This window comes from Uranotaenia lowii, chromosome 3 (genome assembly GCF_029784155.1).
Source record: "Uranotaenia lowii strain MFRU-FL chromosome 3, ASM2978415v1, whole genome shotgun sequence".
Taxonomy (NCBI): domain Eukaryota; kingdom Metazoa; phylum Arthropoda; class Insecta; order Diptera; family Culicidae; genus Uranotaenia; species Uranotaenia lowii.
In genome coordinates, this window is record NC_073693.1 from 136083279 (window position 1) to 136089556 (window position 6278).

Sequence of the window (6278 nt, forward strand, 5' to 3'; positions counted from 1 at the left end):
GATAGAACTGCTAGTTAACCACTAGCTCAGATGCCCACCAGTTAACCACTGGTTCCAATTTTGCTTCGAATAAGCAAAAAAACGTTATGTCCAGAATACTTCTGGGCCCATAACCTGTAAAGTTTCTCTATTCAATCGAATAACACGCGAATACAAACTCTTGTTTAAGGTGATTTTATTTGAGTCAAAACAGAGTATAGCTTAAAACTAGATCAGTTACATTAGTGATGTTTGTATTTATTTTATGCACTTTCTTCTCGGTGTGCCTATTTCTGATTTGAAGAACCATGAACATTTAATCCAGTTGTCCACTACATTGTATCAAACATTGTATCCAATCTCGTGCAATGTTCCGTGCAAGTTGTCCGTTTGACAGATGACAGCTGACAGATGAAGTCTCCACAAAATGCGCAGGGTGTTGTTTGTAGAATGTCAAATTGATGTTGTGTGCAATTCACTCGACTTGCATATAATCGCTAGTTCCCGAGTGAAATGATTTCTCAACACTTATACACACACATCGTCCCCCACGGGACTATGAATGCCTAAATTGTAGACAACAGACTCATTCAATCGAAAACTGCCAAAAATTCAGGGGTTTATTATGCATGGTTTGTGGTTTTAAAGGATTTGAGACACAACATTGTCCTTACTGCAAAAAAAACTGGTTGCAGGCGGTCGAAAATCGCCGATCGTCCAACCCAAGCGTGTAAATTCATTCCCTCTTGACACCACGCCATCCGAACTATGGGAACCGGTTCGAGATCAGGCATATTCCCCAGATTTGTCCCAAGTTCATTACATATCATTTCCCATATTGGACGACAATCGTCCCTACGCGGACATAACGGCTTACGGCGTAAAGTGTAGTGGCCTGCTAGACTCAGGAAGTCAACTTACCCTAGTAAGCGAAAAACTGTTTAAGAAATTCCAAAATCCTAGAATAAACCCACTCTCTCAGCAGATGACTGTTTGTTCTGCGAACGGCACCGAGCTGAACATAATAGGAAAACTTTACGTTCCCTACGAGTTCACGGGTCGTACTAAAATAGTACCGACACTCGTTGTCCAAAATCTTTCAGTGGACTGTATCCTCGGAATGGATTTCTGGGAGAACTTTGAGGTCTTTCCATCCATAAAACACTGCCACCTCATTGGAACGAGGAATCAACAGGATTCGCTTGAACCGACGGATGCCATAAAATTAACCGAAGAACAGATTGATGCTTTGGAGAAGGCTAAACAGATGTTTTTGGTCGCCCAACCTGATACACTCACCGAAACCCCCTTAGCCGAGCATCGCATCGAGATAGCCGACGAATGGAAAGGAAAAGCACCTGTTCGCCAATACCCATATGCTCTTTCCCCAAAGGTACAGGAGAAAGTGGGAGCGGAGCTCAAGCGAATGCTCAAGGTGGGCATTATCGAACGTGCTCAATCGGACTGGTCGTCCAACGTAGTCCCAGTAATTAAACCGTCAGGCAAAGTACGCCTTTGCATCGACGCTCGAAAGATTAACGAGCGAACAATACGGGACGCGTATCCACTCCCACATCCTGCTCGAATTTTAGGGCAGCTTCCACGAGCCCGGTACTTAAGCACGATTGACTTATCCGAGGCATTTCTCCAGATTCCTCTGGAGAAATCCTCAAGACGATATACGGCTTTCAGTGTACAGGGCCGTGGAATGTTCCAATTTACGCGGTGTTGCTATGGACTTGTCAATAGTCCAGCAACCTTGGTTCGCCTGATGGACAGAATCCTTGGGCACGGAGAACTCGAACCGAACGTCTTCGTATACCTTGATGATATCATCATCGTATCGGAGACGTTCGAGGAGCATATCCGACTCTTGGGTGAGGTGGCAAGGAGGTTGAAGTCAGGAAATCTCTCTATCAATATCGAGAAGTCACAGTTTTGTGTACCGGAGTTGCCATTCCTAGGGTACTTACTTTCTACGAACGGTCTTCGTGCTAACCCAGAGAAGATTAGGGCCATTGTGGAATACGAACGGCCATCCACTATCACCAAGCTTCGTAGGTTCCTAGGAATGGCCAACTACTATAGGCGATTTATAGAGAATTTCAGTGGCGTCACCTCTCCCCTATCGGATTTGTTAAAAACCAAATCTAAGGTTTTGGTCTGGACGAAGGCAGCTGAGGAGGCCTTCGATCAAATAAAGGAGAAACTTATCTCAGCCCCTATTTTATCGGCTCCAAACTTCGAGAAAGAGTTTTCCATTCAAACGGATGCTAGCGACGTGGCGGTCGCTGGTATCCTCACTCAAGAACAGGACGGTCATGAACGAGTTATTGCTTACCACTCGCACAAGCTCACCACTCCTCAGCGTAACTATCCTGCATGTGAGAAGGAAGCCCTCGCTGCATTATTATGCATAGAAGCGTTCAGAGGCTTTGTGGAAGGGAGCCACTTTACTCTCATCACAGACTCTAGCGCCCTTACCCACATCATGACCGCGAAATGGAAAACGGCTTCTCGATGCAGTAGATGGTGTCTAGCTTTACAACATCATAACATGACCATAACACACCGTAAAGGTCGCGACAATGTTGTCCCAGACGCTTTGTCCCGCAGCGTAGCCGTGGTGTCCTCCGCAGCTGATGCTGACTGGTACAACGACCTGCTTGAAAAGGTTATAAATCAACCAGATGATTTTGTTGACTTTCAGGTCCGGGACGGTGTACTATTCAAGTATGTTTCCACACCGAATAAAATTGAAGATAAACGTTATTCGTGGAAAGAAATTCCGGGTCCTGAAGCACGAATGAAAATCATTCAAGAAAACCATGACGAGGCTATGCATCCGGGCTTCGACCGCACGTTGACTAGAATCCAACAGCGATTCTTTTGGCCACGTATGACCAAACATGTTCGGGATTACGTAAGTGCATGTGGTACCTGTAAAGAAACAAAGTTTCCGAATACAGCTATGGCTCCCCCAATGGGAGAACAGCGCGTAACGTCGCATCCTTGGCAAATAATCGCATTAGATTTTATTGGCCCCTTGCCACGAAGCAAAAAACAGAACCAATATATTCTCTCGGTAGTCGATTTGTTCAGCAAGTGGGTAATGCTTCTTCCGTTTAGAAAAATCGATAGTCCTGTGTTTTGCGCCGCCTTGAGGGACCAATGGTTCCTTAGAAATTCGATTCCGGAAGTCGTTATTACTGATAACGCATCCTGCTTTCTTTCCAAAGAGTTCAAGTCCCTTTTGAGTAGGTTCGACATTCGGCATTGGCTGAATTCCAAATACCATCCACAGGCGAACCCTGTTGAAAGGGTCAATAGAACAGTCAATGCCGCAATTCGGACCTACGCAAGAGGTGACCAGAGACTCTGGGACACCAGACTAATCGAAATAGAAACAATCCTAAATACCTCTATTCACTCAGCAACAAAAGTGACACCTTTCTTTGCAACACACGGGTATGAAATGTTCCTGAAAGGAACAGACCATGAACTTTCTACGATTCAGAAGGAAATCCAGCAAGCTAAACCGCCGGATAATCTATGCAAAGAAATTCAGGAATTGGTTAAAAAAAATCTCGAGATTGCTCACGAGAAGAGCAAAGGAGCTTACAACCTCCGGCACATTCGAAAATCGAAATCCTTTAGTCCCGGTGACTTCGTTTATCACCGCAACATGCGACAATCAAGTGCACTAGAAAAGTATAACGCTAAATACGGTGCTCAATACCTACCCGCTAAAATCTTGCGAAAACAGGGTACATCCTCATATGAAATTGCCAACCTCGACGGTAAAAATTTGGGTATCTGGCCAGCCGACCACCTAAAACCAGCCTGAATTCATAGTGTGGGAGGTCATCTAGTCCACAGGAAAATAAGCAATCAATCATAATTCCATTTGTTTATTAACCATTTTCTTTTTTTGTTGTACTTAAAATTTTCCTTTTTGTCCGAACCTAAAATAGAAGCGAAAGGTAATGTAAAGAAACATATAAAATAAAGTTTCTACTTACCGAAATCTCAAAAAGTACACCCTTCGGATCCATTTAGATACCTTAGTTGAGTTGTCTCGGTAATCCTAATAAAAAAATCAGGAGATTGTCCCTAGTAGGAAAAAAGTCTTGAACTTTTCCGCGAGCGACGAGAATTTGATATTGTTGTTTTTTTTTGGTTACGCTTTGAACGGCAATTCGCATTGACGTTCCGTCCTACGATACACGCTCAAATAATTTATATCAAAGTTAAACTAAAATTTAATAGAATGAGGGATAGGAAACAACAGGTTTGCTATTCGAGATTCAGAAAAAATAATGAACCCCCCCCGTTAATAGCAATTCTTCATAAAATGAGAAAGACTTGCACATAATATTTTTCGAAAACGAAGATTATTTATGTTAATTAAAATTCTAGCTGGTAGTTTAGGAAAAAGTAGATAGGTTTATTTGAAAAGGATGATGGGCGCCCAAATCATTCTTGCTAAGTAGTTAATAAGAAAACATACTATCAAGTCTTTCGAGTGTTTGAAAAATAATTATTTGATCGATCTAAGGTAGAGAATTAATTTAAATTAGCTGATTAGGAAATTCATTGATTAAATTCACACCCAGCACTTCCGCTTACAATCCTTTAAATTCTATACAATATCATTAGTAGTTTCAAAAATGATTGTTGATAAGTATTAAAAAAATATATATTTATATCCATACCCAAGCAAACTATCATTTCAACAAGTGGAATACAGTTAGTTAGTAATGATTAAAAAAATAATAAGTTTCGTCCTTATAATTTTTTTTCCCCTGACGAGGAGGTAATTGTTACCAACTAGAGTAACAATGGCTTTTGTTTATTAGAGATAGGCGATTAAGTATTAATAGTTTTTTTTAGTGTTGTAGATAATCCTCAATCCATCTCCAATACCCCTATACCTTCTTTGCTGCATGGGTTTTTTTTGACAGTTGACATTATACAGTTGCTCAATAAAAAGCGGTAACCGGCACCACTGGAAAAAAAGGGAAGTGAAGCCGAAAGAGTCATTGAAGTTTGGACCGTGAATCAAGTCGGTCACGGTCTAAGTAACGCTGTAATCCGGTCCACAAGGCTACACGGAGAAAAAAGACGACAGTTGTTACAATTATTTCAGCTCGTTATACCAATAATCGAAATGCAGTTGATTTTTTCCCAACAACTACTCATATAATAGATTCAACTTAAAACCTCTAATTGTCCTTACGCAATGAACTATCAATATAATGCATTTAACTGTACGATTTATTTTATGCATTCAACTATAAACTGCTGATTGACCTTATGTAATCAACTTTGAATATAATAGATTCAATTGTAATGGTATAATTGATTCAACTGTAGATATGATTGATTCAACTACAATTGTATGATTGATTTTAGGCATTCAACTATAAATATAATAGATTCAATTGTAGTGGTATAATTGATTCAACTGTAAATATGATAGATTTAACTGTAGTGGTATAATTGATTCAATTGTAAAAAAATGATAGATTCAACTACAAATGTATGATTGATTCTAGGTATTGAACCATAAAAATAGTAAACAAAACTACATTGTTATGATTGATTGTGTGATACTTGAATAAAAATGTATCTACATAAGTGTAGTCAGTGTGCCTTCAGCAGCAGGTGGCTGGGTGTTAACTAATGGCAAAAACAAAAGGTAATTAGTGAAGGTGCATACAATTGCTTGTTTAAATAAACTTGGGGCAAATTTTTTCCTCCCTTTAGGTCAATTCAATCCAGATGCGGCAGCAGCTCAAATTACAACGAAGGGATCGATGCCGCCAGGGAGTGGAGGCCCTGAGCAGCACGACGGGTAAGATTTTTAAATTTATTTGCTTCATGATGAAGCACCACAATTTAACAACATTTTGTTTTCTTGTTTCCCATCGGCGGGATCCCCGGACAGGATAAAGACAACCCGGTTCATCTGTTGGATGTGCATCTCATTTGATGGCGGTAGGGACCGGTTCCGAGAAGATGAGATGGTGGAAGAATGAAGTCACCGTCTGCCGGAAGCTAAAATAACTCCGTGAGTCCTGTCCCATTTTTATTAAATCAGTGATAGATAAGATTTTTTTGCAGGAAATCATTCGAAAATAGATAGTTCGTACCAAATGTGCTTACTGGTTCCGCACTGGAAGCTTCCGGAGGGCCTTCGAACAACATTTCACCCGAGTGGGAAATTTTCCGTCGCTGGAGTCTGATCGAACTAGCATGTATTTTCATTGTACCTCCTTGATGTATCCAAACTGGAT

At 40.9% G+C, this 6278-nt stretch overlaps 1 long non-coding RNA gene across 1 annotated transcript; it reads left to right on the forward strand.

Annotated features, from left to right (window-relative positions):
* Window positions 1-5572: 5572 nt before the first annotated feature.
* LOC129751895 (uncharacterized) lies at window positions 5573-6053 on the forward strand. Its single transcript, XR_008738820.1, has 3 exons — window positions 5573-5680; window positions 5749-5836; window positions 5930-6053. It is a non-coding gene; the product is annotated as an uncharacterized LOC129751895 (long non-coding RNA).
* Window positions 6054-6278: the final 225 nt, after the last annotated feature.